The sequence below is a fragment of the Thunnus thynnus genome, chromosome 22 (genome assembly GCF_963924715.1).
Source record: "Thunnus thynnus chromosome 22, fThuThy2.1, whole genome shotgun sequence".
Classification (NCBI taxonomy): domain Eukaryota; kingdom Metazoa; phylum Chordata; class Actinopteri; order Scombriformes; family Scombridae; genus Thunnus; species Thunnus thynnus.
The window spans coordinates 21,612,828-21,638,209 of record NC_089538.1 but is presented as its reverse complement, the minus strand read 5'-3'; the positions used below and the strand labels follow the sequence as shown (position 1 = coordinate 21,638,209).

Genomic DNA, 25,382 nt, shown 5'->3' with positions numbered 1-25,382 from the left:
TGTGATGATTTAATGCTTTCTTTGTCATACATGATAGCGAGCTGATATATCTTTGAGTTTGGGACTGTTGGTCGACCAAAAAAACATACATGAAGACGTCACCTTTGACTCTGGGAAAATTATAATGGGCGTTTTTCAGTATTTTTTGCCATTTTATAAACATAATGATGAGTCAGCAATGCAAAAAATGGTTATTTTTACCCCTAAACATGCAACTAAAGCATTATTAACGGTGTTTAAGCAACTCAAAGCACTTGGGTAAAGGCAGGGAAAGATGCCAGTGTTGGTTAAATATTGATAGAGTCAAAGCGGACTTGAAGCCCAAGACAGAACATGTTTACTTTTGTAGGACCGCAGTCTTCTCTGGAGTGTTTTTGTTGCCAAAACATAACCATGAAACACAGCACTTCCTGGACGAGCAAGAACATTGTTAGTGAACAGTATTGTAGCTGTTTCAACAATGTTAGTGCACCACTAACGCCCATAATACTACCTCTAGCTGCTTCAAAATAACATGTATCCAGCACAAAGATAACAACTTTTACCTCCTTTGATAAGTCACAATTTATATTTTTCACTACTTTTATGTCAGCAGATCAATGTAACAAATGACTGACATTTTTACCACCTAAAATTTAAGTAAATTTCATGCTGTTTTGAACATTTTTCATAATTATGTTTAATAATAAATGTGTTGTTATTTGTCACACTCGATACGTTTCTGGAAACATTTTTCATTCCTATGCTGCATTTTCTTTGTTTGTCTTGCAGGCAGTTTTTGATACATTGTCTGTAAAATACCTCACGGCTGTTTTGACAGCTAAGCAGTGCAACAAATGATATGTCCAGTGCATCCCAGTGCAGATGTTTAGCTCTGGGAGTACTGGGAGAGAATCTAAAGCCATGAAAAATTCAGTTTCTGACTGTCCAGGTAAACATAGGGATGATAACTGAAACCAAATGTACAGTACAGTGCTCTAACTGCCCCTTTGCAAATTTTTTGCAAGTTTTTTTCCCGGTAGTACGGTGGCCGACAAGAGCAAACACACTGCAACTTAAGAAAACACATCCAAATAGATAAAACTCAAGCAAATTAAGAAAACATCTTCATCAATTTTACAACATGTGCAGCATTTAGAAAACGCTCTGCAAGACCTGCTGAGTCTGCTGCAGAGAAACACGTGTTTCCTGTTACCGTAAGAGATACAAAAACACATTAACGTCGGATTCTGCAGCTGACCTCAAGGTTTTACTCACATTCAGGGGGTCAAAATAAAGAACTGGGGGTGTTTTTCCTCAATTCCTGCAGATGATAGATTCACTTAACCTTTATTTATCTGGGGGGTAGAAGAGCTTAGCTGAAGATGTGAGCTCTTTAGCAGTCCCGACCTGTTTCACATGAACACCGTGAAGCCGGCCATTCTGCAGCGGATAAAGATCTGCACACGCCTGCAGGTTGTGCCGCCGACGGTCTGTTGACGCCTAAATTATTGTGAATGAGATTAAATTACGTGGATGAGATTAATCCTGCAGTGGCTGATGTGCGGTTGCTGGAATGCAGATGCGTTTTAAGATCTGCATAGTGCAGGAGAATTTATGCTGACGGCTTTACAATGCTCCACTGACTGTGTGGTACAGCAATGCAGATAAACTCCCTGCTCGGCTCTTATCTCACTCTATCGCTCCCCTCTTTCTTCTCCTCTTTACTTTCTTCCCAAGTTTTTCCCCATCACCAGCCGGGATTCTCGTACTCTCATTAACTGACCGGTCTCTTGTGTCTTTTCCACATCCATCATTAATTTCCTGTCCATCCTACTCTTTGTCTTCCAGCCTGAACACTGTGTCCCCCTTTTTTTTTTAAAATACTCTCCCAAGATCTGCCCTAATCTCTTCTCTCTCTCTGACTGCCTGCCTGCTTTTACACCTGCGTTTTGTGCATGTGTGGTTATGTGTAACCACTCTATATTTCTCTTTTTTCCCTCTTATCTTCCTTCTTCAGGAATCTCTCTCCAGCCTGAACATCCTCTTCTTTCACTCCGCGCATCTTTCAGATTTTCTGCTCTATTTTCTGTCTCTTATTTCTATCCTTCCCCCAAAAAAAACAACAACAAAAAAAAAACCCACACACACACGGGCTTGTACTTGCTTCTCCTCATAATTCTCATCTTTCTTCTTTCTTTCCGTCTCATTGCCTTTCTTGTTGCTCTCGTCTTGTTTTTTCCCTCGGCTGCAGTCGAAACAATTCTCTCCGACTCTCCACATCTGTCCCTTTCTCTTCCCCTTCTTGCATTTTTTAAACACCGCTGGTTGTTTATAGTGAGTGTAAAGACTATCAGAGCCTCCTTTTTTTTTTTGTGCAAAAACCCACATCTGCATATTCTTAAAACTTTACCAAACATATGGAAGTAACAAACAGACATGTTGAAGGTCAATATCAACTCAACAGACAAAACACCGCTGTAGCGTTGTGTCCCGTCCTATGAAGCGTTTTATTGACAGACGCACTACAGATAGAAGAAGAATTCAAGATACAGTAGCTGGGATGTGCTGATAATAATATACTAACAATCAATGCTTTTCTGGAACATTGATGGGCGACGGTGCTGGGAAATAGGACGGTGACAGTTTAGCATGAAGCAGCATCAGTCAGCAATGAGTCTCAATCTAACCAGCATATCGATGGCCGAAGAGCAAAACCTCCTATCTGAAAAATGCACTTTTTTGAGAAAACTAAAAAAAACTTGTTGTTTTCTTCCAGAATGCTACTTGTCAAGGATACTCAGTACATAATATATTATGTGTTAACAATACTGACTAGGTATTAGTACCTAGCAAAGTGCAGGAGCTTTTGCACTTGGTGCAAGTTGGAAGAGGTTCTACATAACAATGCTCTAAATTAAGTTAATAATTCAAATTAAATTAAAAATAAAATGAAGTTTGTTTTCAGGTAAAAAGATGGGCCAGTGTAGTAAATGTAATACATTGTAGTATACTTGGGCCAGATGTTCCCAGCGAACCTGATTGGAGGTTTTCACCAGGTGACTTTTCTGGATTATCTTGCAGACAGACTGAATATGAGCAGCCTTCCTTATTCTCATCATCTAAAATGAAATCCGCCAATCAGAAAATTCTGCAGGTAGGAGGTTTTGCGCTTTGGCCATCGATGTGGGCTTTAGGCTGGAACGTTCTTCTGCAGGCTGCATGTAGGTGAACGCGCACAGGGGTCTTTCTGAGACAACTGCATGGCTGTTTTGTTTATACTAATAAAGATTTTCAGTACAACTTTTCAACCAATCAGCTTGTTTCTTGGGCTCTACTGGAATATCTTTGCATGATCAACAGTTAAAATCTCCTTATTTATCTTATATTGACACTTTAAGCAGCCTCTCAGTTCAGCCTCTCCATGAAACAGGCTGTTTTTAGCTCCTGTCCTTTAAGACCCACCCTCCTGTTCTGATTGGCCAACTTTAGGAAGAAGGAAGTAGCGGTAACTTTGCAAACGAAGCGTTCAGAGCAGGCTGAAGCCCTGGCTTTTGACCTGCAGGGAGCATTTTTACATACGTTCACCTCATGTTTTAGAACCTAACATCCAACCAGAAAATCACCAAAAGCATGTGATACGTCCCCTTTAAAAGATAATTCTGGTTTATATTTCAACCTGATGTATTTCCAAGAAATGTGGGCACAGAGATAAAGCCGCTCAGTGGAGGATTTGCAGGGGTCACGTCGGTTAAATTGCTGAAAAACTGCCTGCTTTGATATCTATCGTAGCGAGCCAATTAGCAACACAAGATAAAACATTTAGACAAATGCAAATCGTGCTGAGATGCAACCGGAGCCAAGCAGAGAAAACCACATTTCATCCTTTTTTAAAGCAGCTGCATCGTTTGGCAGTAAGTCATAGAAGAGATTTTATGATTCGTGTAGTAGCTGTTAAAGACTTGGCCCTGAGTGTATTAATGACATGCCTACTGCTCTGAGTTGAACTCCCCTCAGATCCTCAGACTCTGCTCTTTAAGACCACCCTAAATCCAGGACGGACTTACAGCGAGGATGTTTTCACTTCACAGACTCGCTGCGGGTCGGTCAGCAGCAGAAAACACAAATCACTTTAAACTCAAGACTGTTCTCTCTTTTCTTACGTGTCCCTGTTTTCTTTTACATTTTTTTTAATCCATATACATGATTTGAAGACACCCTGTGCTCTGGCAGGTTATGATGAGCTCTTTTGTGGTAGTTTTTTTGATATTTTACTGACTTAACGAGGATCGATTAATCTAAAAAGTAATCATGAGATTAGCATCATGTAAAGGAGGAGGATTTCCCCGTAATCACGCGCCGTTTTTAATGAAGCACATGTATCATCTGCAGACATTATATATATATATATATATATATATATATATATGTATCTGAGGGTCAAACAGCAGCACGTAACAGGAATAAGCAGAAAGTGTCTCGTCTTCTTCAGCCACTAAGCAATAAAGCCGGACGTCTAATGAGAGAAAGTGCTGCGAGCCAGAACTTAAGAGCCGAACGTTTACTGCTTTTTTATTATTATGTGGGTGGCTCTCGCTCTTCATCACTCATCCTTTAACATTTTCTTCACTCTCTTCTTCAACAAACTCTCCAGTAGTTCTTTAAAATGTTTCCTTTCAACACCGAACGCGTCACCATCACTCTTTCTTTGACACTGTTTTCCCTCCATCTCTCTCTCTCTCTCTCTCTCTCTCCACTCTGACCTTTTCTCTCTTTTTCAAGCTCAACACTCACTTTTACTTCGTCGTCTCTGTAAGTTTTTTTTCCTCCTCTTGACTTTCTGATTTTACTTCATCTGTGTTTTCATATCCTTCAATAACAAAGCTTAAACATGTCCATAAATACATAAATAACCAGAACCTCATTTCCCAAAAGCATCTCAAGGCGAAGATGATCATAACAACCGTCTTCCGAACTTTCTTCAAACCACGTTTTATTTAAGTTTTCATTGTTTTTGTACATTTTCAGGTCTATACTTCTTGTTCTCTGGTACTGTAGATTAATTAATATAAATTGAATAATCCAGGCAGCAATTACATCTGTTAACATAGCATAATTGGGAAAAAAATTTAGTCCTACATAAAAGGAATTTAAAGTAGTCGGCTTTGTATAACTGAGTGCATTTATATGCGCACCAATATCCTGCTTTCAACTAGTTTTGATCATATTCTGGATGTGGAGTTTACATGGTTATTAATATCCCTGTTTACATGATTCTACAGGATAAGACGGTTTTGTGAAACCTGGATATGCTACCTGGCGTACTCCAATAGAAAACAGGATAATGTTGCGAGTAAAAACCTGATCTGGGTGTCTACAGAACATATAGTGGTTGAGATGGTGAGAAATCAAGATACAACTGTACACAGTTTATTAGAAACCTGCCAAGCGGCAACCTCCGGGGCTGTAAAATGAAGCCAATGCGAAAGTGCCAAAAACTGCAGTTCCTTGAATGGCCACTTGAGGCCCCAAAAGCGAGTCATTCCTCATAGACCCCCATGTTAAAATGCCCAACTTTACAGCAGAAATAAACATGTTTACAACCTGCCAAAAAACGGTTTAGGTCTCTAAAGCTAATTTCCTCTTTCATGACAACTGTACGAGGGGTGAATTTTTTTTATAACTCACCCGTTTAAGTTTTATTAAGCCATAAAGTTCTGCATAATTAAGGACATGGCTGCTTTGAGTGACAGGTCCGCCAGCCGCTGGGTGGCTTGTTTCAGCCATTCGGCCCGCCTCTTTGCCCATTTTTGATTGGCTGGGAGTTAGGCAGCATCACGCACTGCCAAGATGGCGACGGCCGGAGCGGCTCGCTTTTAGCTTCAAAACCGCTCTTCAGAAACCAACGGGTGATGTCACGGTAACTACATCCATATTTTTTATACAGTGTATGAAACCTACATATTGTCAGAATCATGTAAACAAGGAATGTTTCTCATATTCCATGTAAAAACATTTCAGGATATGATCAAAAGACGCAAATTGGGATACGAGCGCACATGTGAATCCTCTCATTATGTTCTGTTTCCTTTGAGTTTTACATATTTGTTTAAAGGCGCATTAAGGACGGGTGTTTGCGAACTAGCTCATGCTAAAGAGATGATCCAATATAATATAAAAATAAATGTTACATAAATAAATAAATATCTTCCTCTTCTCTCCTCTCTTGTCCACTCAGCTCTTTTACACCCCCCTCCTTAACTCCATTAATCTCACCTTCTTTTTTTTTTATCTTTCTCTGCTCTGTCACCTTTACTGACAGCAGAGATCTTTCTCTCCTCTGTCACCCTAAAGGTGACCCCATCGACTATCTGCCACCTCATCTTGTTCGTATCTTTCCTCATCTTCTCGCCTCGATTCCTCTCTCTCTCTCTGTGATATCATCTCTCTCTCTCTCTCTTTCCCTCTTTCTCAACCTCTCTCCCACTTCGATCTCCCGTTCTTTCCGAGACACTTTTACTATCCCTTCATTCATCCCCGCAATATTCCTGCATTACTTTAGCCATTTATTTCGTCCTCTCTGAGTTCACTCCATCACTCCTCTGGTGCCCTCAGGTAGTTTTTCTCCAACTGTCTCGGCCCATCTTCTCTGTACTTCATCAAACTCTCTTCCCTCTATCTGTTACTCTGTACTTTCTCTCTCTGCATCTCTCACTCACTAAAGTCTAATATGTTCTCGGGTTATACTTTTTTTTTTTTTGCTGAATCAGTTTTCTCTGCTTTTAAAAAAGTCTTTTCCTGCATTTTTCTAAATTTCACATTTCCCTCTCTAACTCTTGTGCCTCTCTAACTCTTGTGCCTCTCTAACTCTTGTGCCTCTCTACTTCCTCTTGTCATTGATCTTTCTTTATCTGTTTCTCTCTTCGTCTATCATCGACTCTCCTGCTTCTGCATTCTCCTCACAACCTCTCTTTCTCCCTCCTCTTCTTCCTCTCTCTTTCTCTCTTCCTCCCTCCGTTCCCTTGCGACAGCCTGTCTTCCTCCCTCACCTCCCCTCCCTCCATCCTGCCCTTTTCCTCCTGTCTATAAAGAGATGTGTTTGCATAAAAGAGTCTAACATGAAGCAAAATATCCTACAGTGCATTGTTAAAAAATGAAGTATTCACATGTGTTAGATAATATGAGCTTCATTGCGTAACATATTTACCGTTTCTGCTCTTATCGGGAAATGATAATGGACCTTTTTGAGATATTGAAATGCATATTTATGTAATAATTTGTTGTTACAGGTCATTATGTGGCTAAATCCTGCCTTTTTAGTTAAAGAGACTGTCTAGTCAACGAGTCCTAACATGCTCTTTGGATAAAACCATCTGATAAAAGCTCCCAGGACAAATTAAAATGAAATATGTGGAAGACAAAACAGACTTACGGAGCCAAATCTGGCACAAAACAGTAATCTGCAGGACACAAGAAAATGTTAATGTTAATGACAGATTTCCCAAACTGTAATCAGTTAAACGTTACCTGAGAACTCGGAGCCTGCTGGGTGATGTGTTGCAGGAGTGCAAATACACTCAAATTAAAAATGTTGTCAATTAGGGGGTTTTCACACCAACAGAAGCACAAAAAAAACAACACACACACAAGCCTGCTCATGTATTGCAGTGTCGGCGCAGCAAGGGGTTCTGTTACAGAAATAAAAAACAGGAAAAAGCACAAGACTGTTCTGGCTCTAATTCCTGGACCAACGTCCCGTTGACTCACCCTCTGCTGTGAGCCAACGACCAGTTATACATCTTTTCCCTGCATTGTTAGATTTAACAAGCACAGTTCAGTGTATTTTTTGAACGTTTGAATTCTGCAAACTCTAAATTACCACCAAATGGAACATGAAGCATTTTACCAGGTGTGTTTTACACAGTATCTCATTCCTGTTTTTACACCATAAAACCAGTAGTGGAGTACATTTACTCCAGTACTGGTTTTATGGTGTAAAAACCATTTTTCCATTTTATGCTACTTTATACTTCGGCTCCACTACACATCAGAGGGAAATACTGTATTTCTGTAGTTACCAGTTACTTTTTTCACGTGCAGATTTTACACGTAAAACAGATGTATTTTATATTTGTAATTAAATTAGGCACAAAACCAACTTGGGATTAACTCACTTTACATGTAAATTAACTGTAAATTACATGTAATTTACATGAAAATTACATGTAAAACTATAACCAATAGTTTTAGTTCTCACATATTTCTGCTGTATTTGTGTTTAATAGTGATATATTTTTACAACCCTGAAGTTTTATGATAATATTTTGAGTGATTATCACTAACAATTTATACATTTTTGTAGGCGCCTGTGTCATTTTTATTGTAATTTGGGTTCCTGGTAGCTTTACACTTTGCTAAATTGACCAAATGATAAATTAGACTTACAGTATAGCTGAGTTTGTGCTGAAAGATTGATACCATGAATGTAAGACGGGACAGTTTAAAAAGCGCTAAACAAAGACAAACATTAAAAGTACCATAGCTGAGTTTTCTATACTTTATTTGACTTCTAATGCATACATTTTGTGTTTTTTTGATCTTGCTACCACACATTTAGGAAACAGATTTGCTTAGTTGGCAATCTAAAGTTCACAACATACAACTTAACTTAAACTTACAACACAAAAATGACAAGTTCTTCTGCTCTTTTGATTAATTGTAGAAGAACTTATATGGCATATATGTCCCTGCCTTGGACTTCCTGACCCTCAGACAGAAATAGTCCCTAAGACAGATTAGAGGATGACATAAGCAGAGTAATGGAGAGCAGAGGAGTAAGACAGGGAGGTAATGAAGACGATGGGGCAAAACGTCACGCACTTGGTTGACGCACTTCAGTAGAAAAGAAGAACTGGTGTGCAGTTCATTTTTACAGTTTATTAAATTCTTTTTTCTGGAACTAAAAGAAATTCAAAAGGTATAAAATAAGCAAGAATACATGTTGGGTAAAACAGAGAAGAAAAAGGGGTAAAATGGAGGGGAAGAGGGAGGGAGGATACAGAAAGGAGGAGTAGCAGATGAGGAAGAAGAGGTGATTCTTAATGAGTGCCCTCACTTCATGTCCTGGAAAGATAACCTGGGAAGACAAACCCCAATGTGTTGTGTTGTTTTTGGAGGACTGTAGTGCCGCCGCTTTGATGAAAAAGGGCAAAAGGGGAATCTTAATTGGAATCTTAATTAGTCCCCAAACAACTTTCGACCCTGAAAACGTAACCTGAAGAGTCTGAAACTGCTCTGCAGGATGGCAGCTTCGGAGGGAGGATGGAGGAGGACTTGGAGCGTAGCCTGCAGGGTTTTCTCCAGCTGATGGAGCAGCTTACGGTGCGGGGCGTTGCCAGCAGGGGAGGACGGGGGGGTTGGCAGATACAACGACAGGATTGAACACATAATTGGCTGGATTTACACACAAACAGGAAATCAGATTGTTATAACTCCACTGAGAGCACATGCTGAACATGGACGCCACATTTCTACGCTCGGTGAAGTGTTCATTAGAGCCAGGAGACACACAAAGTTTTGGCTCTCGACGATCATCATGTGACCAAGTTTAAACTTTGTTTTACAGATCAGGGATTGTAATTCTTTTTCACATTTAGTCACTTTTGGTAAAATGTTTCTTTTTAGACAAATTTACAAATCACAAACCACCTACAGCAGAGTCTAAAAAGGCACAAATGTCAGCAGAGCTTCAATGATTTGTTGATGTTTTGACTTTTTTTTAATCGATTGATTGTGTCAATCATTTATCATTATCACATGATCTTGTTTCAACTTATCAAATGTGAGGACTTCAGGGCTTTTTGCTGTCAAACAATATATGATAGTAAATTGAATATCTGTGAGTTTTGCACTGTTAATCTATATGAATAGGTCACCTTGGGCTCTGGGAAATGATAACATGCATTTTTCTCTACGGCTAAAAAACAGGAAAACAGTTTAGAGTCGTGAGATAGGGGTTCAAATCCTCACAGCAAACTTTCCCAGGATCTGTAGAAGGAGAGTCAATAAGTAACTCTCACTTGAGGATGATAAGAAATTAGTGGAGATGTTCACGATTAGGAATACGGTGATTTAATGAACTTTTAGTTTAGCTGAGTTTAATAATGGCAGGGATAAAGTCTCGAACACATGCAGCAGTAACGAGAAATAGAAATGACAAATTTGTGCAGGTTTGGTCCAGTAAAAGCCCTACGAGGCTCCTTACAGCGTCTCTCCTCAACTTAAACAACTAACAAGTCTACTAGACAACTACACTGGATTAGAGGAACAAACCTAAAGCTGCAGATACAACACGGTGGAAGACAAAAAAAACAAAACAAAAAGGACTCCTCTAAAGGCTTTACAGAACATGCAAAACAGCTTTTCTTCTCATTTAACCTTTATTTAACAGGGCGAGGTAATTACAAACAAACTTTTATTTACAACCTCCGCCTGGCACGAGGCGCGACGAGGCCCGGAGCTGCAGAGAGAGAAGAGAAACAGAGAAAATTCTGGCAAATAAAACCATGTTGGCAGATGATGCAATCCTTTTGTTGTATAACGCTCTAAATATGGAACCAAGAGGCATTCGGCATTTGGGGATAGAAGACCGCCAGCTGAACTGAAAATATCTCAACCCCACCGCTACCTAAAATCCTGGGGGAGCATCTGCCTCTGTCTCCCTCCGTCTCTAATCCCTCTATCCACCCCCCATTCCCCCCCTTCCTCCTCTTTTCTTCTCCTTCGTTCCTCCATCATCCCTCCATTTCGCCTTTGGTTTTGTTTCACCATGACTAATTTAGACCTCCTTCACTTCTCCTTCAGCCCCTGCATCACCCTTTTCTCTTCTGATCCCACTTTTTCTCCTCTTCCTCAAGCCCTTTTTTCTTGTTCTTCCGATTCATCCGTCCTTCCTGTTGTCTCTCCTTCCTCTCTAAACTTTTTTACTTCTCTTCTTCCTTCTAAATTTCTTTTTTCCTGTAATCCTTCACCTCTTCCCCTCCAATAAATCCCACCATCCCTCAAGCATCCCTCACCTCTTCTCCTCCACCTCTCTGTCTTCTTATTCATCTCTTCTGTCATCTCTTCCCTCTATCCTTCATCCCTCTTCTCTGTCCTGCTCCCTCCTTCATAAATCCTTCATTCCTCTCTCCTTTCTCTTCCATCCCTCCTTCTGTCCTTCATGATTTATCCTGAACAATCCCTCATTCATCCTCTTTCCTCCTCTCCATCCTTTTTCTGCCTCAGCCTTTCTATTCATCCTCTGTCCTCTCCTCTTTTCAGCCAGCGTTTGATTTAATTAACAACTTCCCTCCTTCTTCTCTCCCTCCATCTCCATTGTTGTCTTTCTACTTTCTTTCTAACGTTTACTTTTCATGCAGAGAGGTCACAGCACTCAAAATAACAGCCGAGTTTTAATAAACACCTCATGAACAACAAACTGTCCTCTGAAGTAACTCTTTGTTTTCATTGCTCTCATTTAAATTCTTGTTGCACTTGAGGAAACTTTCGCTGTTGTAGTGAGTACGATTTAATTCAAACTTCTACTCATTTATTTATTCAGCACTTGAGCCAGTTCCTGATGTGACACATTCTTGTTATTTTGGCTGGAAAAGTAAAAAATCTTTTGGCAGTTAGTTGGTTTTTCAGTTGGCACGAAAGACAAAAAGTTTATTTTTGGATGCTGATGATGGAGCTCTTGTAAAGCTGCCGTGATTAGAAACTCAACACAACCTGGACTGAGACTTTAAATTGTACAAAAAGGGGAATTTCTGTTTTGTTTTTTGTTTTTTTATCTGCAGCACATGTGTTGAAGTATCAAATAGGACCACGCTGCTGCCAAGAAGCAGAATACACTCACGGGACAAACCTGAGGGAACGTCTAATTACATTTGAAATCAATTTGAACTGCAAGTTGTTACAGACTACATTTTAAATGACCAAATCCAATTTAATCTAAACTAATCAATGAATTCCTGGTGGATTTGTGCAGTCAGCTTTGCTTAACATGTGAGAAACCAGTGACTTATGACCCTCCAGTTGCAGGACAGTTACTGTAAAAACCCTGAAGACGTAGAAGACAGCCAGTACAGACCCTAACCCTAACCCTGGCCCTAAACCTAAAGACCAGTGTCTTCCTGTTTCCCCCCCCCCCCCTTACAAATCTTCTCTTCATTCTCTCCACAGAAACTTTTTTCTCCTTCATCACAACCTCGAATTGAGTCAGTTTATTTAGAGCTTTACTCTCTGTACAACAAACATGGCCCCAGAACTCGACTAATACCAAGATCAGACTAGACGATATCAGACGTCGGCCCTCTGGAATATAAATGGGCATCGATTGCGACAATTGATTGGTTTATCTCTTGTAGGGTATCATAGTGGACAACAACTGATGCTGCATGTGGGACGCCTCAAGATATCCCAACAAAAACACCAGCATGTCAGAATTTCTTTACATTCTCTCGATGCCTCGTATGACAACTTCTGCAACTCGACGTTGACCGGTTGGTGCACAGAGTGCACAACTGTAAACACACGTGAAAGAGGAATGATGTGGCTGCTGTTTATGCTGCGAGGTGGAACCGTGAAACAGGGGAAAAGTCTGTGGCGCTATGGCAACCAGACAGCCAGTATCATACATGCTGCTTCGGGTGCCATTGTTTGTTCACATTCTTGCTCCTCAATGGAAAGCTATGATTGGTCGGGCAACTTATGACTCTACAGTCGCTCAATTTGACACAGTGACACAAAAAGATTGTGTCGCCTGAACCTGGTTTGTGTTCATTTAATTCTAATTTAATATGAGAATATGCACCATTAAAGCACAACATCCACAGACACAATAAGGGTCTTAGTGTCCTGCAGGTGCTGCTTTATCCTGCGTTAAAAGAATTTCTTCTCAATGACCTTTAAATAATGGAGACTGGATCCTAAGTATCAAAGTTTAAGTTGAATTTATTTTTTGTACAAGAAGGAGCGTTTCACAGTGCAACACACAAACAGGGTTACAGAGAAAAAGGCTCATCTCAGAACATTCACAACTGGTTTATATACCTTACAAATGGGCGTCTCATACTTCTTCTAACGTTTACAGACATATTCCACAGATGGTCATGACATTTTCTCGGTTCTCTAATTGGTTGGCCAGCTGTAGGTCCCTAAATCGAGATGTCACCCTTCTGACCTGTCTCTGACCTTTATTACCTCCTTACTTCCTCTAATGCATGTACTGGTCTCCCGTCGTTAATCTTAGCTGCTACGTTTGCTGTTTCTGCAACTTTGCAGAGCAAAAACAGGAACATTCATCATGAAAAACAAGAACACGCACATAGTAAGGTTTTAAGACATCTAATCACAGTATAATTCTAATTTTTATAACACCCTGTTTCAAAAGCTTTAAAGTCACAGTGAAACAACACTAGTCGATTAATGTATTAGTCAATCGATTTGATAATCAAATAATCATTTCAGTCACTTTTTAAACAAGAATCGTCAACAATCGTCCTCTGGTTCAAGCTTTTCTTTAGTGAGGATTTGCTGCTTTTCTCGACTTTATATCATTGTAAACTGAATATTTTTGGATACAAGACTGTTAGTCGGATAAAACAAGACATTTGAAGACGTCGTCTTGGTCTCTAGGAAAATATGATGGATATTTTTCAGCATTTTTTGAATTTTTGTAGGCCTACACGATGAATCACTCTAAATAAAATACTTGTTGTAATACACAATAATAAAGTTACAGTAAACAGCCAAAAAACTGCAACTATAAAAATTAAATGTTAAGACCTCTAACTCCTCTTTCCATCCTACCTTCCTTCCTTCCTTCCTTCGCTCCTTCCTGCCTTTAATTTAGTCATACGCAATTACACAATGAGCTTTAATTGAATTTGTTGCGCTACATCAGTCTTCTTAATTGGCCTCGTCGCCGTGTTTCGGTGTGTGTATGCGTGTGTGTGTGTCTCTGCATGCAAATGAGAAGGTTGAAAAAACTGAAACAAAAGTATCAGTAAGTGTGCGTTTGTATGTGTGTGTGTGTGTGTGTGTGTGTGTGTGACTTTGTCTGTACAGTGAGTCAGTGTTTCCTGATCTGCATCATTGGATCTGGCATTAAGGGAGTGAGATGTACACACACACACACAAACACACACGCACGCACGCACACACTAATGCACGTACACACAGCGGGAATTTTCCTAAACGGTGATAAATTGAGCTATTATCACATCTACGTGCGGCGTCAGGGTGTGTAGTTTGTGTGTGTGTAAGTGTGTGTGTGTGTGTTGGGGAACGCAGTGACACCTTTAAATTCTCAGCACGTTCAAGTGTGTGTGTGTGTGTGTCAAACAAAACTGAAAACCCTTGTCAAAGTGTTTTCCCTCTCTCTCTCTCACACACACACACACACAAACATGCCTGTCTCTCGCGGTGCTTAGTCATGACAGAAGGAGGCAGAGGCATCGCCATGGAAACAATACTTGGGAGTCGACCAGTCAGAAAGCAGCTGTGGTTTTCTTGCAACTCAAAGGGTTAAAAGCAGCAGTTTTGTAACCGGGAGTCCGTCTGTCCGATCCCTCGGCCCGTCGTGCATCAGAGCAGGAAGTGAGCGAAGTGAGGGACGCTCTTCCCGTAACCTAGGTAACGACTTCTGAGTCACTCATTTTGAATATTATAATATACTGTATGACTAATCGTTCGAATCAGTTGATTAGAAGCTACTCAACAGCCAGGAAAACAATATCAATATGTGTAAACACTACAAAGAAGTCAAGTGCTCAATTATTTTCTCACACAGGAAACCTCAAGGTGCTCCTACAGGAAAAATGATTCAGCTCATCATGATTTGATATATGAAATATTTTTAGATAGTTATTAAAATTAGTCGTCTTTTATTTGTTACTGAATGAGAGCAGCCAGGTTCCAACATCTTGTGTTTGTGGAAAACCTTCTCAACAGAGCCGAGGCTGTTATAGCAGCACATATATGTCCATATGGGTGTTATATACACACACACACACACTTTTAGTCATATTTAAGTCAAATCAACTTGTTCACGTCTTGTCTTCTACCTACAGTTCACTTTGCTTTCTTTAACACATTTAAATGACATTTTTAAACGGTTTTTGTTGCCTAAAAGACAAAAAATGGAGTGTGTCGTCAACAAATGATCAGTTTGTTGTTTAGATTTAAAGCATGATGTGTAAAATGTGTACATTGTGAAAATCAAGTTATTACAATATGCACAAAAAGTACATTTTTAGCTGCTACATGAGCCGTTTTGAGTCATGACAGTCCCGTTAAGCTGTGATGTGAATAGTTAAACTTCATGTTCACCTGCTGCAGTTTACAGGACTGTGATGACTGCAGGTGGCGAGCCGTCTCTGGCTATCTGGTCTGGAGAAGGACAGACTGGAAACAACTCCGCACGCTGGTCTGCGCTCTCGGCTTGTTGACGAAGTATCATCTCTGGTTACAGGAACTAACACTACAGCTAGCAGCAGTCTGAAGATAACAAACCTGTTTCTGCTCCGTTTGTGCTGAAACTGATGAAACTGATCGACTCAGCTGAATCATCTCGTACTGGCCGTCAACATCTGTGTGGGATAACTTGTATTTTATGTATAATGGTGTGGAACAATTATCCAAAAGCCTGCAGGCGAACTAAAATCGCTTCATATCATGACATTTTATTTTTTGACCTGTTACTTCAGGCTCTAATTGGAGACTGATGGGTTATCAATAAGATCAGTGTTAATATCAATAAAAAACACTCACACATGTTAGTGTACAAGGTCGAATATGTCAGTCACCTTGTTTACATAATCAAAGAGCTGTTATGATTACTGTGAAAAAAATACACACACACACACACACGCGCGCGCACACACGTAGGCAAGCGAGCAAGTTCATAAAAACAGGCCACAGGCTAATTAGTCTCCCCAGTACACAACCTTTGCTTGTCTGTGTGTGTGTGTGTGTGTGTGTGTGTGTGTGTGTGTGTGTGTGTGTGTGTGTGTGTGTTGGGTTAATTAGGCAGGAAGACAGCAGCCAGACGTTCGACGGCTTCCTTTGATCTGAAGCCGCTATTTCCCGGAGATACACACACACACACACATACACACACACACACACACACACACACACACACGCACACACACACACACACACACACACACACAGAGCCACATACTCCTTCACAACAGAGATGACAATAGCAGCTCTTACTGTGATGTCTGCACTCAAGTCTCGAGTCAACACGCACACACACAAACACACAAACACACACACACACACACACACACACCATATAAAAGCGTCCACATTCTGTTATTGTTATTGTGACAGCAGCAGAACAGGGTTTCTAATTATGGATCATTCAGCTACAAACGCAGCGTTACACTGTAAACACAGTGTCCAGAATTACCTGACCTGTGTGTGTGTGTGTGTGTGTGTGTGTGTGTGTGTGTGTGTGTGTGTGTGTGTGTGTTGATGTAAATTTGCAGCGGGTCAAGGTGAAGGGCGGTAAAGCTCTTTGCACTTAAAGTTGAAGCAAGTGAAATGAGAAGAGATGAGCTGAGAAAATGAGGTCAGAGAGGGAAAGAGAGGAAGAGGAAGAGGAGGAGGAGGAGAGAGAAGGAGGTGAGAGAGAGAGAGAGAGAGAGTGACGGGAGACAAAGTTAAATCGAAGTAGAAAAAAGGTAAATAAAGGAGTGAAATATTCAGCTTGAAAAACCTGAAGGAGCTACTGCTTCTCCCTTCTCTTCCTCTTTTCCCTTTTCATTCATCTTCCTCTCTCCGTCTATCTCCTTCTCTTCTACCTTCCTCATCCCTCAACCTGCCTCCCTTCATCTTTTCTTCATAAACACGTCTTCTTTTTTCCTCCTTTCTCCTCACATGAAGCTTAAATTCAGACAGGAAGACTATCTTTAACCATTCATTCATTTCCCTCTCCTCTCTTTCTTCCCCACCTCCTCCTCTCGTTTTCTCATCAGCTGTTTAGGGGCGTCACTCCTACTTATCAAATCAGATCACTCCACAATTTCCAACCACCAATCACGGCTCACCTGTCAAACTTTAAATTCCGTTTCCCTCTCTGTCGCTGTCAGCTGTCATCTCCGCTCTGTTACTTCAGCATCAAGCCCGAGTTCACCAGAAGCCGCTACCTTCACCACCAAGATCTACGCCTCTTCATCACCACCACCAGTGTCTAGACTCCCCCCTTTCATATCCAGCGACATCACGATGGCGTCTAATCGCCAAAGACTTTTCCACCTTCATCTATCATGATTGTTCAATAAATATCATTTAGTCTCTCCTGATTGAATTAGAACCATAAATTCACTGAATCTTTCTGATATATATTTACATTCTTACATCTGTTATCTACAAAAAACTATTTAGTTTTGAGCTTTTAAACTTTAAGTGAGATTTTAACTAAAATTAAAAAAGAAACTAAAACTAGATGAAAAGAAAAACAACTAAAACTAACTTTTTTGTATTATTACTAGGTGTGTGCCCGAATACAAATACATTATTCTGCAAAGCACAAATAGTGGGTTTTATACGAATATTTGTTTCATACAAATATTTTAAAAATCATTTGTTGGGGGTGTTCCCCAGAGATAAAGCTGAGCTACTGACATAAGCAAAGTGCTCTCAAGGGACTCTCCATAACTTGTTGTTCCCCTTGTCCTTTCCACAAAGTTAGGTTGTAAAAAAATAGGCAATAAATGAAAAGTGCAACGCAATAATGGCCTTTGAAGTTCCTCCCTACATGTTACACAGTGTGCTGTCTCTGTGTTACAGGTGTATAAATAGATACGTCTGGCTACAATGAGGCGATGAGTGAAGTTTTAGCTCAGTAATCATAATAATTTTCTAAAATTAAAAGTGTCATGAAAACAAAATCAGGATTTTTAAGCCTCTTTCCACTTTTATTTGAATACAGATACAAATAATTTTGCTGCCTCAACAAATACAAATACTGGACTCTCTGCACATCCCTACTATCTATCTATCTATCTATCTATCTATCTATCTATCTATCTATCTATCTATCAGGAGTGTACAAGAATACAAATACATTATTCGGCAAAGCACAAATAGTGGGGTTTTTTTTTTTTACAAATATTTGTTTCATACAAATATTTTTTAAAATATTTGTTAGTTAGAGGTCTGTCTGCAAAGAGGCGATGAGTAAAGTTTATGTCGTCTATGATCAGGGAGCCTCTAGTTCAAGACCAGATGTGGGGACCTCCTTCATCAGGATTTAAAGTCACATCAGGATTACATCAGGACTCTTTCCACTTTTATTCAAATACAAATAATTTTGCTGCCTCAACAAATACAAATACAAATACAAATACTGGGCTTTCTGCACATCCCTAATTATTACAAAACTGTTAGCAGAGCCAAAACGATAATATCTACCAGAATACAAAAGAAATCTGCATCCATTGTATTAGTCTCAATATTTCTTACTTTACTCCACATCATAACTACTATGACTGCTGATAAACACTTGAACATAAATATATGTCGCTCTTGGACGCTTAAACAACTGATCCTGATGTTTTTCTGGGGAAAAAACTGTCTCATTTTACATCTTTAGTCTCTGTGTTCACATAGCTGCAGCTGATCAACCAGGCAGTTACAAAAAAAGGGCTGGAATCATTTTTTCCACAAAGATAAATAACAAGAAAAATGAGGCCTATACATCATCAGCATGAACGTGTCAAGAGAGTGTGAACAGTCTGTTCCTGTTACGGCGGGAGAGGCTGCATGATGGATTTTCCAGATTGCGCCGATGGTTGTTTTTCATACGTTGATCCGTATCAGCTTAAGTAACTTTTAATGAAGTGGGTTTTGAAATTAAGTTCCATTTCTGTCTTACTAATAAAAAAAAAAGAAAAAAGATTTAAAAAAAAGCGATCTTTTCTGTCCATTAAGTAGCTATTAGCGCGTTGGAACTCATTACAGACTCGGCTGCTGGCAGGGAAATGACAAAAACATCAAATCCTGATCGTAAAAAGCTGCCAAGCAAAGAGGATAAAAGAAAAAAAATCAAGGAAAAAGAAGGACAGAAGAATGATGTACTGAGTCAGCTGTCTTTTTTTTTTTTTTAAAGTCCTGTCAGGCTGCAGTTGTCAAAATGTCAAAAAAAAAAAGAATATCAAGAAAATGATATCAGTGAGGAAAAATGATTGACACCTTAAAATGACAGAAATGAAAATACATTTGGAAAGACAAGGTGACTTTTATAGCTTGTTTCTTTGAAATTACAGCAAGGTTTACTCAGAAATACACCAGCAGTTTTGTAAATGAACTTTTCTTAAGCAAAAAAGGTGGACGAGAGATTTAAAAAAAAAAAAAACACAAAAAGGAATGAAAGACACAGACAGAAAAGGAGACAGATGGAGGAGATTCACTTCCTCCTCAAATGTGAAAAACTGTTTTTAATACGAGCCGTTCCAGGCACAAAACTGTGAATATATCAGCGTGTCTTTGCTTCAGTGACATGAAGGAAAAAAAAAAAAAAAGTCTAAATATTCATGGATGAGGAAGACACTGCCAGATAAACGACTGACTGCCGCACAGAAGAAGAAGAGACAGTGAGTCATTTAACTGTTCGCTCACTGGATTCTTTTTTTTTTTTCAGTTACACAAACACATAAAACAGTTAATAAAGAGAGTGTAATCAAAGTCCTTGAAGATTGATACGAGTGAACAAGTGTACAAGTGTGAACTATAGAGGAAAAAAGACAATGAGTAGAAGAAAAGAGAAGGAGGAAGATGGCTCCGTTTTCTCTTCAGGTTTGATGCTTTGACAAACTAATATTAGCGTTGTCATGTCAATAAAGCCACAATGAACTCAACTAAACAGAAGAGAAGACGCAACGACATTAGAAAGGGAGAAAAGAAAGATAAAGACATACACTTTAACTCTTGAATGTTCCAGAAAATGTATGTGTGAGGCTCAGTTTAACCCCAACCCTTAGAACAAAGATTAGCTAAGAGATGACGCCAGTGGCTGGTTTTGGAACGTAAGGCACGTCACCTGTTTCAACAGCCAATCACCTTGTAGCAAAGTCAGCTGGTCAAGCAAACTGTCATTTTTTTTCATGTTTTAACTGTTTCATCAATGCTAGAAAAGCAACTGTAGCAAGTAACTCGCTATCACAATCCTCATTCATATTTTAAGATGCTACAAATTATATCCAGCTACAATAAAACCCTGAAAAGCCGTCGGTTAGAATGAAAGTACAGAAAGTCGTCGCTATGGAGACGATACACCGTCTCGTCTAGTCGCTTTGGTGTAAACTAGCAGTAGTTGTTAACTTTCAACTCGTCTAATCATGAATCTTTGGTCTGAACTGAAGCTCTTACGCTTCGCCAGGTTGAGATCTTCAAATATTTAAAACAAAAGTGGAAAATATCTCACATAACAAACTCGTTAGGTTCTTATACTTGAACGTTTTCAGTCAGAGGAGACTGTGAAGGTTTGTGAGATGTTGAGAAGCTCTGATCACTTTTGAGAAGACAATCAATCAAACATCAAACTGAGGAGGAAAGTTACACTTAGTTACAATGACGAATGTCTCTAATATGAAGTTTACAGCATCATTTTCTCTACTCATTGATTAGTCGTTTGATCCATAAAATGTTAGAAAATACAGAAACAACATTGATCATGGTTTCTCAAAACCCAAGATGCAACTTCAAATGTCTTATTTTGTCTCGACCAACAGTCAACAACTCAAAGATATTAACTTTACTGTCAGAAGACTAAAGACACCAGAACACATTCACATTAATTAATCACATTAATCATTTAATGCCTCAAATGATTAGTCCATTATCAGAATCAGCTCTAGATATTAGACACCTCAACCACCAGTAAAACACAATACAGCTCACCAGCACAAACCACATCCTCCAAAATGACCAATAAGATGAATCAACACGTCTCTAAATCAGACTGTTGTATCAGCTAAATGGATCTAATGAACCGTCAGTTTAAGTGTATTTTCTGGTCTCGACATACATGCATCAGTCTGGTAAACGTTTAAGCTCGACGTTAGTTCAAACTGGTTTTATGTGAGATCACACCATCACCATCAAACCCAGCACACCAAGTCCTCTGCCTGCTTTCAATCTGTAGTCCGTGTGAGTTACACTCCAAATACTCTTCCATACAAGTAGCCGATATGATACCTTAGTTTCTGTTGACATAAACTCTGAGGGACGTTTTCTACACATCTATTTTTAACAAAATATATTAAAATTCTCAAATGGTAAATGTTGTCTAAACATAAGCAATAAGGGAGAGAAACATTTTTGATTTAAAACAAAGAACAAGTAAAAAACAATTAATCTCAGCAAGGATTCTGTGTAAACTTTAGGCAGACATTAACCTCTTCCACTCCCGCCCCCCTACCAAAGACCCATTTTTCAGGGGAAAACAGGGGATGTTTAGGGGGAGACAGCAGGTCAGCAGTATCTGCCACATAGAAGTGAAATACATCATGTGAAAGCTGGAAGCCTGAAGATTCATTTGAGATGCAGTTCAGCACTGTGTGTCAAGTTTTTCTAATAATGAATCTGTAATTAACTGATTAACTAATTACACTAATTGTGTTTTGGTCAGGCACCTATTTCAGTTTTGAAAGAGTGTATAAGGGTTTAGAGCATTATGATGGAAGTATATGATGGCCGTTCCCATGCTCAATTATGTCTCATAAGTTGATACCATTTGTTATACAGATTTGGTGCAAAGTTTAACCATTTTTGACCGCTTGAAAATTGATAAAAATGGTCAAACATCCCTCCAAAATACCACATTAAGACACCAAGACTTCGAGGAACACCACAGAAAAATTTATGCTGAGATTCGGTATCAAAGACTTGTCAATATACCTCGCAAAGCTGCACATTTTCTTAATGTCCTCAGTCTGTAGTTTGTGGCTGTAAAGTTTCATGAGGCTGTGATTATCCTTGAGGTCACAATAGGTCATTTTATACACTGAGGTCAAGATTCAAAAAACAATCTAACTACTATGAAATGGCTACGATGAGGACTAATATAATCACACATGAATACAGTTTGCCTCAATGGATCCACAAGAGTCTCAGCCTTCCAGTCAGACCCAATTTATGCAATTCCAAGAGTGTTTAGGGACCCCAGTATGCAGAAATATTCAAATACACCATTTTTAGAATAGGCGAATGATAACACATTAATACTGCAGGGTTTTTGCCCAAAACTGCATGGGATTAGCATAAAGTAGACATGTCTGTAGAGAGGAGACTCGTGGGTAACCATAGAACCTATTTTCATTCAGATATCTTGAGGCGAGAGGTCACGGGACCCCTTTGAACATGGCCATGCCAGTTTTTCCCTCATCAAAATTTAGCTTAGCTTTGGAGCGTTATTTAGCCCCCCTCCCAACACGCTAGCATGACACGATTGGTACCAATAGATGCCTTAGATCACCTAGTTTCATATGATACCAGTATCTTCTGGACACCGGTGAGTGGAAGAGGTCTGCACCAAAGAAGCACAAAGGTTTGAGATCAATAATTTCTTCTAAATAAATGCTGCTTAAGCTATAATTGCAATGTCACGCATGTGTGAGGAGTCAAACAGCACAAACAGTGAGGCTATCCAACCTGCAGGATGACCATTCATTACGATTTGACCACTCTCATCTATCCACAGGTACGGGGACAAAAATGAGCTGCCAAAGTCAACTACAGACCGCTGCAGTGATTCAAGCTGCAACATCAATGGACTAAAAGAGTAAATGAATGTTTGGAGAAAGCGAGTCACTGCGATCTCTTGGGCACCAAATTTTCCCATATAGGAGAAACCAAACCACTGCTTTAAAATGAACGCAGCACTGATGTTGATTTGATGTGAGAAAAGACAAAAGCACATAAGAAGACGAGATGAGAGAAGAAGTAATTGAAGGGAAATGAGAGAAAGAGAGATCCAGATGAATACGATGGGAGGGAAGAACAGGAGGATGTGACGGCGTCTCCCGTCCCGAGGGTCATCATCCGTTGCCACGGCTCCCTAACGACCGCGACTGTCATGGTTACCGGCATGGCTGTCCTGACAACAAGCAACAAGCGTGTCATGCAGCGCGGTGCCGTCTGGGGACAATCTGACTGCGTGTGACACGTCCGATGCACACAATGACATACATGCCATGAGAAACACACACATGCTAACACACACTCACAGACATGCAGCCTTTAAAATGATGAAGATGGTGAAATACACATAAAACACAAAAAATATGACTGACGCTTAAAGATAATCAGTCCATTAATCAATTAATTGATGAAAAGAATATTCATTCATGTAATTTTTTACACAATAATGTCAAAAAATGTGAGAATTTGCTGCTTTTCTTGTCTAAGGTTGTGGACTGTTAAGATCTTGTGCTCTAGTGGACGTTTTTTACTGTTTTCTGATGTTTTACAGATCAAACGAATAATTGATTAATCGATAATGAAAATAATTTTTAATTGCAGAAACATAGAAATATACACACCAAACATACTGTAGACGCTCACAGCTTGACATTTCCATGCTGAACAGGAGGTGGGGCGTCGAGAAAAAGCTCACACACACATACATGTGAACACAAACATGCGCATTTGCATCTATTGAAAAGGACAAACATGAGCAGACACACACACACACACACACACACACATTCAAAGTATGTACACACACAGATGTGCATGGCTGACAAATGTCACTTCCCCTGTGTTTTTCTTTGATCTTTTTCTCTCTCTCACACACACACACACACGCACATGCACACGCACACATTCAGCTGCAACCGTCTCCTCTGCAGCATTCGAGTGTGTGTGTGTGTGTGTGTGTGTGTGTACTTACAGTACAAATACACAAAAGCATTAATATTTAAACATGCGGTAAGAATGACAAATTCTCGCTCGCTCTCGATCTCGCTCTATGGCTCGCTCTCGCCGGTCATGTGATCTAATCAGAGCTAATGTGTTGCTATAGCGGCCTCAGAGGGCCGTCCATCAGTCAGACAGACCCGCTAAAGACGCCGCGGATCTCTCCCGGGGGGGTTGGAGACACACACAAAAAACCGATACACACAAACAAACACACATACAATACTGTGGATACACAGATATGTCACTGATACAAGCCTGCAAAATAACACACACAAATAAATGGGATTGCATGAAGGCGCACACACACACACACACACATTTAGAAGTGCTGCATAGGTCAATGAGTAGTTACGGAGATGGAGCACCAGATGTGCAAATGGAGGAGGAGATGTGGAGGAATTAGTGTGTGTGTGTGTGATAGAGAGAGAGAGAGAGAGAGAGAGAGAGAGAGAGAGAGAGAGAGAGAGAGAGAGAGGGGGGGGTTATGGGTATTGATCCAATCTCTCCCCTCTGCAGCTCTGACATGTACATTTCCCCTCCTGCGGATCCACAGCATTTACATTTTAGAGTTCAGGGTCTCGTCCTCGCTGTCGGATACACGAGTTCCGCTGGGATCAAACATGTGACATTTAACCAACACGGACTAATGACGCCTGTGTTTCCTGGGGACAAAACTTTGAATATTCAGTGGCAACTACATCAGTAATACATTGTTGTTTTTGGTTTTTACAAATGTTTTTACAAATCTGCAGATTTTTTGTAAAAAATAATGACTTTTATGTCCCCATGGACATAAAAAGACACTGTAAGCCTACAGTAAATGAGAAATTAAATTATACATGTACAGTATCAGTAATTTCATTATTGTTTCACTGTATTGTCATGTATCTGTTTTGTTGTTTTCTTTACTTTTTTGAACTTAAACAATTTGTTGCTTTCTTAATCTTAATCTTATTTATTTGTTCTCTTGTTCTCTCTATGTTTTCTGCATCAGCTTTACAAACAAAAACTGAAGAAAATACATAAAATATACATGAAACTACTGTGTTTGCACTTTAAAAGGTATTTTTAAAGTCTGATTTACACTCGAATATTTGTATAATTGTTTTTTTTCTTTATTATTATTTGATTTTTATCCATTTATTAATGTTCAGGTCACACTGAAAATTCAAGATTATATATATACATATAAAATGTAACTGATTGCATTGTATAAAAATATATAGAGATTATATTATATAAAATTATAGTAAATTTACTGTCTGAAAAGAGGAATATTGAATTGTAAATATGCCGACTTCCTTGTTTGTTAATTTGTTGGTTTAATTAACGCTTTCATGTTTTTCTTATCACATCCTTCTCCTATTATTCATAATAACTCAAACAACACAAATCAATGACCAGATTGAAACAGAAATTATTTT

General features: G+C 39.4%; 1 protein-coding gene across 1 annotated transcript in view; it reads right to left on the bottom strand.

Moving 5' to 3' along the window:
* Positions 1-25,382, bottom strand: part of trpc5a (transient receptor potential cation channel, subfamily C, member 5a) — a 167,617-nt gene that overhangs the window by 105,511 nt on the left and 36,724 nt on the right. The gene's annotated exons all lie outside the window — the stretch shown is intronic.